At 44.5% G+C, this 12354-nt stretch overlaps 1 protein-coding gene across 1 annotated transcript in view; it reads right to left on the reverse strand.

The window, feature by feature from the left end:
* Positions 1–9600, reverse strand: part of efnb1 (ephrin-B1) — a 78579-nt gene extending 68979 nt beyond the window's left edge. The window contains exon 1 of the mRNA XM_062486339.1: positions 9511–9600. The gene's annotated coding sequence lies outside the window, so the exon portion shown is untranslated. The remainder of the gene's footprint in view (positions 1–9510) is intronic.
* Positions 9601–12354: the final 2754 nt, after the last annotated feature.

The raw sequence follows: 12354 nt of genomic DNA on the forward strand, positions 1-12354 counted from the left end.
AGGGCTTGGCTGGAAGAAAGAGTGTTTGAGAGTGTCTTGCATTAAATATGATTTTTATTTCAGGAATCGGGAATATGTCACTTTCGCTAGACAGTGTCTGCTTAAAATCGGTCTTCATCTTATCAAGGTTGTGTCAGAGAGGCTGCATCAGGCAGCTCCTTACCACCCTCATATCTCTCTCAATGTACTTCCCAGAAGGAAAATTTCTTTTTATTTTATCAGTAAATTACCTTTTAAAGACTATTAAAAGGAAGCATCCATCTTCAGTTGAGCTCCATCCTCAATCTCCCAGTTGTCCCACAATCATAATCAAAGTAAAATATTTTATTAGACCATTGTCTAACCGTTTTGTGGATGACTCTCCTGATCAACATTAAAAGACAAACATACCATGGTTTTTCAATCTCCATTCTCATTTTTAAAAAACTTGGGAAAATGCCGGTGTTGAAGTATCCAGGTTTTCAAGGTAATATGCTTGGAAAGGTTAGATGATATACTCCATAAGTAAAGGTTGTATTTTTAACCAACAATGTCATAAAGCAACTTATGTTATTGACAACGAGTTGTTTTGTGAATCATTTATGAACGTTGGCGTTGAGACCTCTGCAGATTTAAAAACAACTTCCTGCACAAAGCCTGTTGCTGAGTAGAAACACCGAGGTGCTTAGCACTGGGTGGCCATGTAGCAATCCTAACCATAATGATGCCTTTGTATCACAGTGCCTTTGGCTTTCCGTCCAACACTCAGCAAGGATTTCTATGCACACATCTCCCCTGGCCGGATGAGAGTTTCATTGTGCAAGAGTACGGCAAGAATTGTAGCCTGAGTTTAAATAAACAACGTTACCACCCCTCAGGCAATTAAACAAACATTCATGATAAAATCAAGTTAGTTCGGAGATTCAGACTGAACTGCAGTGCTGATTCTATCCTTCTATGGACATATAGCCTACGTAGAAGGTAACCGTTAAGACTAAGAAAGCGCTTCAAGCAACGTGCTGGAAATTGAACGGCAGAAGCAGACACTTTGAAAACATCCTCAGGTTTTTCGCTGCTTACATTACACAGAGTTATTAGTTTGGCCTCAACAATCAAAGCAAATCAAGAGTCCCCGCTCTGAAAGCCAATATGTGTTTATTGGCCTTGGTGATGCCGCTATTCCAGCTGGTGGCTCCATACCGACTCTGCTCCACTGAATTTAACTGTCCCGGCAATATGTCACGAGGTTTGACGTTGGAGCCAACGTGCACACATAACTCTGAAAACGAACCGTGAAAGTTTCATTTTTGGACCGTTGTTTCATAAAATTCCGACCCTCTTTTTGACTTTACTATCAATATGGCGCATACGAGAGAATTATAAATAGACAATCAATTGCCTGTGTTTTCACAGTCCACATCTGTAAAAACAAAAGGTGTTAAAAGATTTCGGGGAGGAAGCACTTGCTATGAATCCCTCATCAGAATCGGTTCAAATGAAATATTCGACTGGCTTTCAGAAGATTACCTATTCCCCCAGACTTCTCTTTTACACAGCTAACAGGCCCTGTTGAAGTGAAATGCACTCATACTGAACATGTTGGGTTGGGTTACAGGTCTCCAAGGTGCCGCGGTTTCACAGTGAGGCTAGCTGTGGCAGCATGGTCGTGTTCAGGGTTCGGTCTTGGCAAGACTGAAAGCTCCTGATTTTTCCAAGTGCTGGTTTTTTTTACTGAGAGTATGAGGGGAGTCGAGTTCACAAAGCTGCCACTGGGACAGATCGAACCTGGCAAACAGGAACAAATTGTCTGTAACTGTTGAGAGCTCTTGAAACCTGCCACGACCACACACGCTTTGACGGCCCAGAGGGGATTACAATCGTCTTCAGACAAAGAGGCTGAAGTTGAGGAGAAGTCTGACAGTCCCAGAGTCCTCCCAGCCGTGCAACCGAGGTCAGCTGAAGTCATCCAACTCCAGCACCAGAGGTAAGAGATGTGTGTGCTTGTGTGAAAGCATACTTGTCTGTGTGTGGGTGTGTGTGTGTGCGCGCATGTGCCTGTGTGTGTGTGTGTGTTTGTGTGAAAGCATACGTGTCTGTGTGTGTGTGCGTGTGTGTGTGCGTGCATTTGACTGTGTTCCAGCATGAAGGTGACAGGAAGGACATTATGACGTTTAGGGGCGACGCAACATCAGACTGTCCTCAGCCAGCCCCCCATTGGCTGAAACAGGTGGTGACTGTGATGATGCTGCAGGTGTGTCCTGCTCGGGGAGGGGGGCGAGAGGGGGAGCTGTCTCCCACGGCAACATCTGCAGCAGCGAGCGGGCCAGAACAACCCTGACCCCACAACCTGACCCCCGCATGTCTGCATCTGGAGCCAGACCAGCACCCGGGGTAAAGGGACGAGTCCTGGAGGTCCTGAACACAGAACACAGGCCGCCCCGGCCAGCAGGGATGGAGATGAGGGACGGCTGCAGCTCTGACTGCTCACAGGGATCGCCTGACGTGGCTGCTGACAAGATGTCTAAAGACAAATCTATTCACGGACGTGGATGTCAGAAAACAGAAGGGGGATGAAAAGGAACTTTGTCAGAGGGGGGGTGTTCTCTCTACGGCCGTGGAAATGTGTGAAAACGTTGAAACAGTGTTTCAAATACTCTGCCAAGAATTAGGGGCCACTTGTGCCCTCCAAACTAAATCACCAACTGTTTTTTTAACTGACTTAATTTTTTATTTATTTTTTAACGTTATTCACTAGAATTACAGCTATATTTTTTTGTTCTGTTAGTTTGTCCACAGTGGGCAATTGATGTAAACTAACATGGATCATGGCTTCATGTTCCACCAGCTGAACACATTCCTTCCAGACTATATTGTACCTTGAGAGGAAGCTGAAATCAACAAGATGCAGTGATGTCTAACATGCACCCTGAGCAATAATGAGGCCTTAATGAAATGTAGGGTGGCAGCATAATGACTCATAATGGCTGATGTAGAGTCCAACCAAGCCAGTTCTGCATGAGCTGCTGTAATTACAAAGACAGGGCTGTAGTACAGACCGCTGCCTCCAAATCCCAAGGAATCAGCCACCGACCCGGCCATTTGCAAAGACCTGCCCTCCTGAAGGCAAGCAGGTCTGAGATCAGAACGGTCACCAGAGAGCGTTCCTCGTTGGCCTTGTGGTTGCTCTGAGATCAGGGATAATATCAACCTGAAAAAAATCAGCCATTTGGAAAATGTCCTGAGGGAAATCTGCCGGGCTGCAGCAGTTTTCTAGCTCCACTGTATCCTTTTCAGAGTAGTTAAACATGTGGTGTTTTTTTTCCACATTTGCACCTAAACCCTTGGTTGTAAATTTCCATTACCTTCTCGTGGACGATGGCTGAATTGCCAATTTGTAAGAAAGGTGGTGTTTGGTCTTATCATTTAGCCTTTAATCTTCCTCTGACATTTACGTGCTTATACATGGAAACACCTGGGAAACAGTGTTAATGAATAATGCACAAGTTTCCTCTAGGCATATCTTGAATCTCAGCTTTTAAAATGAGGAGCTTAGCTTGGCCCTCCAGCAGAAAATAACAGTTAAGACAGTTCACTTAAATTTTTATTGAAAAGCAACACAATTCGCCCTTCAACATATTTCGTGTTTAAGGGCCAACTTTAATTTAATGAAATGCTCATGTCCCTTGGCAATCACACTTTTAACTACATGACCTTAAACGACTGAAACTAGTTTGTCACAGGGGTGAAATCATATTTTACATCTCACATAAACGCCGTATGTGGATGAATACTTGAATAGGAAAGTGTGCTTCTGAGCAAGCCTCCTTAAACACAATGAGAGGAAGCAATGCCAGAGAGGATCTGGCAAAGTACACGCCTGTGTGTGTGTGTGGCGTCTGGCTGGCCGGGCTTGTGTGTATGTACCTCATTAGCATTTCCCCTCTGCTTCCTGGCCCTCAGCTTGGAGAGGGTGTGAGCGCGTGCAGCTGATGAAGACCCAGAGAAAAGGCCCCAGTCTAACAGCCATCAGTTATAACGAGCTCAGAGACAGAAGGTTTTCATGTTCAGCCCCTCCGCCATGAAGCTGTGGATCAGAGCAGTGGGATGTAGACGGACCTGACAGCTAAAAGAGACGCTGTACTCTGACCATATAGAGAAGATAACTACTAGTTTTTGTTTGTTTTATGTGTTTGTATGTGAACAGGTGAACCAAACCTTCCCTACTATTATCAAATTCATGTTCCGGTACTGTAACTGTTGTGTGACAGAGGCAAAAGGGTATTTTCAAACTTTTGTTAGCATTGTTTTCTAGGTTGCTTTGGCCATTTACCCCGGCCTTATGCCGCTAAACACAGTATTCTTTCATCCAAAGAAGCACTGTGTCATTATTCCGTGCTGGCAGAGCAGTGGTGAGACACTGCATTTTGTGCTGGCACATTGGTCATACGAGACAGGAAATGCAGTTGCTCATATTCTGTTGACGTGTCACATGTTCGTGCTTTTTCACAGAGTGAAGCAGAGCTCAGAAAAAGATTGATTTATGCCGACATCCTGTCCAGAACCCACAAACCACCGTGACGTGGAAACTGCCCTGTCAGAGAGAGGAGAGGGTCAGCTAGGGAAGATTGTTACTGCCATCTAATGGCACAAAAAACACCACAATTGGCTCTGTGGCAGTTGTGAAAAAAAGTATATTCAGTGTTTGGGTGTACCAATCTGGTACATGGGTATTTAACATCGGCAAATTCTCTTCTAATCTCTTTTTGAATCAGGAGGAAGAAGATTTGGTTTTCAGTTACTAAGGTCTAAAAATGAGAATTGATCACAGTAAAGAGATCCACACGTTCTTGAAAATAAAACAAAACCTCTCTGTGCTAGTGCTGTCGGTGGAACATGTGGAAGAGTCTCTATCAGGGTGCAGATCATGGAATTCCACTGCTGAAGAGGTTTAGAGAGATAGGAGTGAGGGGGGGGGTATTTAGGAGGGGTTATCTGAGGGCGTTTGAAGGCAGAGGAATTGTGCGTTCTTCTGTCTGAAGTCGCCAGTCCTTCCCAGACACTGGGGGCTGATTGCACTTAGGAGAAGGGGGTCATGAATTACAGTCAGGGCCAGAGGAGTGGTTTCTCCTGTGATGTAATTCACCAAAACTCCCCGAAGCTGAAGCGCATTAGTCATTGTTACCCCTTCACCCTTCACCTTTCTTATCCTGGGTCCTGTCGCAGGGAATGTGTTGAGTTGTGGCCTGTGTCCAGAGACCAGGACAGGTCAACATGTTACCACCAGTCAGGACAAACAGTGTATTCATGGTGTACATGGAAAGCAGAAGAGATGATGCAGTTAAGTACTTTAAAAGTTCCAAAGGGCGTTTCAATTTTCCAAAACATGATGACAAATATTTATATAATGTGTGTGTATATGTGTGTGTGCATATATATATACTGTATATATATATTGTTGTAAGGGCATATGTGTGTATTTTTCCTGGTCTTCTACCACAGCCATGAAAGAGAGTGGCTGTGTTGTCTCAGTGTAATTTCCCTCTAACAATGTGGTACTGGGAGGGGCAGCACTGCAAATACGACCTCACAATGCTTGCCAACGCTGTGGTTGGCAGGAAGACCACTGTCATTATCAAATCATTATGCTACTTCCACCCACCACCAGACAACATGGAGTGTGTGATAAAAGCTCTCATTAATAAAGACTTAGGAGGCGCAGAACAAAGAGGACCACAAGTCAGGCGCTGAGATGTGACGACCAGTGGCAGTTAAACTGTCGCTTCGGCGTGTTTACGAAGCAGAGCACTTCTTTTTTCTTTTTTAAGATAGCCCCTGTCACGCTGCCAGCTGCTGTCCCTGATACAGCACAGGCAGGCTGGCTCAGCTGGGCTCATCAGAGCTTGTTTGCCATCATTTGTTCAAGTCTATGAAACACACGTTCTATGTTTCTGTAATTCCATAATTGTCCATGGCCATAATTCATTACTGAGGTGATTTTCTATCGATATGGTTGTTGGTTTAGCAACCTTATTGATTTCCCCCAACAGTAAAGACATAAGTCACTGGTATAAACCATCAGGTGATAGGAGAGTGCAGTGCATGGAATATTAATTACACATTGGCCTACATCTTGGGGTTGATAAATGGATATCAGATCCTGAGGAGACAATTCCCTTCTGAGGGGCTATTTCACCAGTGATGTTTCAAAGGGGAGGTTTAGGTGGATAATGCCAGCGGTCTTCACAGGTGCTGCCTTATCACCTGACCAAGCCCCTGAGGGCTCCACAGATCAGCCTGTCAGAGATACTTAGAGAGCCAAGTGCTCTGTGTGTGTGTGTGTGTACGCCAGGGCTCTGTGTGTGTGTGTGTGTGTGTGTGTGGCTCTGGGTTTCAGAGTCCCAGAGATGCAGCCTGAGGAGATTCCCTCCACACCAGCTCAGCCTGGAGGATCTCAGAGTTTGGCCTATCACGTTACGCCAGCTCCTTGGTGTGTGTGTGTGAACATACCAGGCCATCCGGCTCTGCCGAGGGAGGGTAAGTTATCTTATCTCCCAGTTGAGCAGGTTTGGACTCCCCCACATCTCCAGCACCGATTCCCCCTCCCTCCCCCCCCCTCCCTCCCTCCCCCTCCCCCCCTCCCTCCCCCTCCCTCCCTCCCTCCCTCCTCCCTCATCAGCCTCCAGCAGTTCGAAGCACTGAATCAGGATCAGTTTCTAAGTGACCACTGGAAACACAAGCCCTCCCAGCAGATTAGACAGTAATCAGGGCTGAGACTGATTCTAGCCTCACGCCCCGCACAGCCAGTGACCCCTGACCTTCAGCTAGGAGACTAATGATTGTTCTTCGGAGGAGAAACAGTAGCTTTCTAATTGTGAGACTGTATACTGTTGATCGGCACACACAGTGGAAGCCCACATTTCGTTTTTTTCTTTCAAAGATGGATTACCCCTTCAGCTCCCAGCTCCATTTCACTCGAACCTTGTCCCATTGGCGGTAGAGGGCAAATAGCCAATACATGACCCCCTCTCCCCCTCATCCTCCTTCTCTCCTTCGGCTGCAACCCAACACCTATCTACAAACACTGTGTGGCTTGGAAGTGTAGATGGTAAAGTAGTGTATCGTGTTTGTCATGACAAAACTGTTTCCTGACCCACTGCAATGGGCCAGTTCAATTTCTGTCCCAGCGTGTCTATGTAAAGTATTGTCAACCTAACAAGCTCATGTCTGTCAGGGTGTGTTACATGCTCAGTAGAACTTTAGTGCTGCTTCTAAACCAGAGCGTTTGAGCTGCCTCTAAACCAGAGCTTTAATGCTTCAAAGCTTTGCATCAATAACAAACAGACTTTAAGACGTGCTGTACAGTGTGGGTAAGTGTGGGCGTATGTGGTGTTAGTGCTTGTGGATTAGACCCTTTTAAGTAAATTGGCAATCTGATGACAGAGTGCCATCAGTGATTACCACCCGTTGACCACAGAGCTCACGGCAACAGAGAACAACAGTGGTCAAATCAAATCTTAGGAAAAGTTGTTTACATAAATCAATAGATGTGTATTTACTGTATATATAATGTGTTATCCAGCTTGTACACCACCTCTATTTGAAAACATCATCAAGACAGTTTGTCGTTTTGTTTACCAACATGTTCGACTAGGTCCAACCACTTGTGATGTCATGCACAGAGGGTGAGCAGCCCAGCGACACAGTGCTGTGAGGGCTCTCATCATCGCTGAACCAGCGGGAGACTTATAATCAGCCGTCTAATTATTCCCCTGTCTCCAGACAGACATAGAGAGGCACAGCGATGGTGACTGATTAGCTGCCTGATGATGTAACGGTTTAGCCCTGCAGCCAGGAGAAGGCCTCTCTAAAGCCTCTTCCTCTCTGTGTTCCTCCAGCAGACCCCGGTTCTTAACCTGCCTGTGATTTACGACACTGGGTCCAAGCTTCAAACAAGCCCCAACAGAGCCCTCCCGTCTGGGCGCATTGGCCCGCACACCAAGCCCCAGCTGGCCCCCTAGCTATCAGGTAGATGTGCAGCCATGTTCCCGGGCCCTGGCCGTCCGGACAGCTGACACCACAGAGATGCAAGGAGAGTGAGGAGGACACGAGCGCAGAGCACAGCAGACATTTGTTTTGTGTTTTCAGCTTCAAACAGACTGAGGTATGTAACCCGAGACAGGGAGAGAGGAATGGCCATATCGAAAGAGGACTTCCTTCACAACGCACCCGCCTCGCCCCCCCCCCCTCCCACACTGCACACACAGGCCAGTGCAGTCCCACTTCCCCTCCACACACTCAAGCACTCACTCATGCACACATACACGAAAATAACATTATTCTGGTTGAGTTGATGTGAAAAAAGGTGAAATAAAGTGGGCTACGGTTGGGGGGTGTACGGCATACAGAGAGAGAGTAATTTCAAAGTAATTTGTAAAGTAATTTGTGTGTTTTTTAGTCAGAACGTTTGTCTGCAGGTCTACAGCTTTTGCGTTCTAATTCCCCCGATTTGGATAAAACTGCCTGCTATGTGAATACGTGATATGATGGAGTTATGAAGGCTCTTGCCGTCGGTGTGGTCTCTATCGCACTCTACTGGACTACATCAACGCATTGTGTTTTTATATAATTTAATAGTTTATGTGTCTGACTGATTAAGATAGTTGAACAAAAAATACAATGAATGACATGATCATAAACGTGTCTACAATCTAACCTTTACAGTAACCGTTTTAATGATTCTCAAAGCTACTTGTGTTTAAATGTTTGTTTAAAGGTTCTTACCAGCAGGGGGAGCTGTTAATCCATGTTTAGAATGAACGGACCCAGTCACCGGCTCTCCAACATGTTTAGCCGTTGCAATTATCTTTTAGGCCATTTTAGCTATATCGAATTTAATTTAATTTTAGGGAAGATAATCGATTAGATGAAGAATCATTGTGGTCTAAACCTAGATAGAAATGTATATAGCCTACAGGTTACTTAACAAGATCATGAGGTTCATGTGTTGAAAACAAACTTTGAACACAGCAAGATAATATGTTTCATGATGTTTCATGGCCTGCCGTTTCAGGCACGTGTACACACATTGGAAACACAAGGGCAATGGTTTGTTCAGAATATTTAGCCTCCATGTAAAGAAAGTTTTTTTCTAAAAGTCTTAATTGGGTGTGCTTGCCTTTGGCACTGTCACAAACCTGTTCGCGTTTCAGTTACAGTAGAACATCAGTTCAGCTGCAGCGGAAGACAACGTTAAAACAACGCCTTTCGCGATAGAAAAACAACATTGATTCAACGTTGTTTTGCTAACTGGGAGGTTAGCTTATGGGAGATAACATGCCTAGCTAGAACTTCAAAAAGACCGCTGCAGAAACCGAACAGGCACAGGCCAGGGTGATAACATCTTATGTAACTAGCTAACAGCTACGTTCCCAGGCTGTGATATCAACACCCTGTATTTTCGCCCTTCATACTGGCTAGCTTTAGCAATTAACACAGCAATCTCTAGTTAGCTCAGGTGTACAAGTTACTTACCGGTCCGTGGGTTAGATCAGAAGAGCTTGGTTGGAGCTAGGAGCAAAACGGAGCACAGACAGCTTTTCCAGGTAAGCGACGGTACATTCTGCCTGCTAGGATGTAGAGCTGGGCGATATATAAAAAATAATTGATATCGATATTGTCAACATTGTTACGATATTCAATATATATCTCGATATGTTTTCATTTGCATTTAAATAATAAAAAAAAACATGATTTTCTTTTACCCCCATTAGAAAACAACAACAATAATAATTTAGATAGAACAGATATTGTTACAAAGTACAAAATGTGTAGTGCAAATTTAAGCGGTTGCCATAACATGGTAGCTACTTGTAACTTGACAAAATGGACCTCACATGGAACAATTCATGCAGAGGTCTCGGTGATCTTAAAACACAAGCAACACAAGGACCAGCATTCCTTTTTTTTATATTCGATATTCACGATATTTTGACATTTTACATTGTCATCAAAATTATTGCGATATTATCGCTAATATTCAATATATCGCCCAGCCCTACTAGGATGTGGTCCTTTGTATCTGATAATCCAGCACCGGATACAACTGGTAGCTTGCTACACAGTAGGCCTCCATGCAACCAACCAGTTAGCTAATACTTATTCAGCTTTGTCTTCCATGTATTTGCGCTGTTGAGCTAGTATTGTGGTGGGACTGATATATGATTTAAGCAATAAACTACGAGAGGGGTATCAAATGATGAGTATAAATTCTGTAGAGCAGTCAATGCCATTCAATATCCGAACATTGGAGTGGACAAGACAAGCGGAGGCGGTATTTCCTACTACAGCACGGATATCCGGTCACATGACCCCAGAGTCTTCAGACAGGGACGTAGGCCTACTGTCCGCCATACAAGAATTCAGAGGCAGATCATTTATTTTGACATCTCAAGTGTGAAGCAGCCTGCGTAGGGGAGTTGTCTCCTGTGAAAAGACTGCTTTCACTACAGATACGTAATAATGCGCTGCTACGGCGCGGTTTCCACCGCTCTGTCCATGGCCCAAAAAAAACGAATGCGGGATTTGTGATGATTAATGACTCTTTCACTAGGCTGCAGAAGAGGGGGGGAAATAATGATGGTTGATGAAATCCAGGTTAACGCCCGAAAGAAATTTAATAAAGCATGGGTAGTGTTTGCAGCTGCACGCCATGCTAAAAAATACTAGGGTCTGAAGTTGGCAGGTTATCAGCGCAGATGGTTCTAATTGAACCTTTGATCTTGGTGCCAAGGTCTGTCTTAAAGAGAAGCCTAACCCCATCTTCCAGCGGACTCTGCTTGAAGGCCCGTCTGATGAAGAGAGAGGTGGGCCACATGTTTATGTGTGTTACATGATTACCCCTACGTCAGAGCCTCCATCACTCGTCAGCAAGCTGCGGTTCTCACACGAGCTGTTTTCCAGCTTTAGTGTTTGTGGAGACCTAATAGCCTACTGATTGGCTTAAATCGAGTGTAAGTAAGAATCGTTACAAAAAGTATCACGTGAAAGCGTCAAAAATTGGTCGTGACACCGTTGTAATTTATGCCAGTGTTTTTTGTTATATATTGCCTCAAACAATATAGAGCTAATTAAGACATATTTAAACACGTAGGCTACACAAACTGACACATAATGAATAAATAAAACACTGACATCTTTCTTCCAGTAGATGTCACAATACTGCAAAAAGAGGTGGCTGTTGCACTTCAGCAACAAAGTCTCAATTGGTAATCCAGTATGATTACAATTTAGACTCAGTCACGTCTGTACCGACTTCGACATGGACTGATGTTCCACAGAACTGCGTTATGATGATGACTAGATGGTTTTGTAAACCAGAAGAGGCAGACTGCTGAAAACAACCGTGTCTTGATTGCATGGCCATGCGATGCTATATCCATACATAGGCTACATAAAAGTTAAGTGGCAGATTAAGTGGAATCTCGGCTATTTCTTTACCGCAAACGTAGCTCCGCACCGTATAATGTGACTCGTGACAAAGAAGCAGTGCCTGTCTCAAGATGAGCATCTTCACTCCTTTGGGACATGAAGCAGACTCAATTATAGACAATGATTGCACGTAATCTTATTTTCTCCATTGATCTGGCCAACGGAGGAGACATTTGCAGACATTGCAGATTAACCATCACAAATGTGAGCGCCTAGGCTACTCATTTTCTGAGAGAAGGATTCCTAGTTTATTTTGGCATGAATAAAAAATAACAGTTTTAATGTACATGTATTCATTTAGTAGACGTTTTTATACAAAGCGACGTAAACTTCCCTCCCAGAGACAGTTACTCAGAGCCAGGCGTTAAAATTGATGACCATAAAGCACAGGAGAGTCACGTCAGACATAAGATATGATGACTACCATTTTTATCAGGATTATCATTTTAATGTTGAAAATATTAATTAGTCATCAGCATTGTGCATGAGGGTTACCGTGGGCATGGCAAGCACACATGAGTTCTTCAAAATACGGAGAGAAAACAGAAACTGAAAACATTTCTGAAACGTTTAAACAGGCTGTATTCACGATGCCTGCGTGCGCCATAGTCGAAAGAAGCGTAGCCTATTTTACGATTCATCTATCATGCCGTATTTTTGCTGACTAAAATTTTTAGATTTGTCACTTACTATCAACATTTCTGTCTAGTAAATATGGCAGATGTGATCCCGAATGCATCCCAATGAGTATGGATGCTAGAGTAAAGGGATGAATGAAAGTTGGGAATGAATGGCGGGGGGGCGCGAGAGGAGAGATGTGGAACCACCACAGGCGAGAGCTAGAGCGCAGGCGCCCCTCCCCCCCCCCCCCCCTTCAATTAAAACATC

The sequence above is a fragment of the Osmerus eperlanus genome, chromosome 19 (genome assembly GCF_963692335.1).
Source record: "Osmerus eperlanus chromosome 19, fOsmEpe2.1, whole genome shotgun sequence".
Taxonomy (NCBI): domain Eukaryota; kingdom Metazoa; phylum Chordata; class Actinopteri; order Osmeriformes; family Osmeridae; genus Osmerus; species Osmerus eperlanus.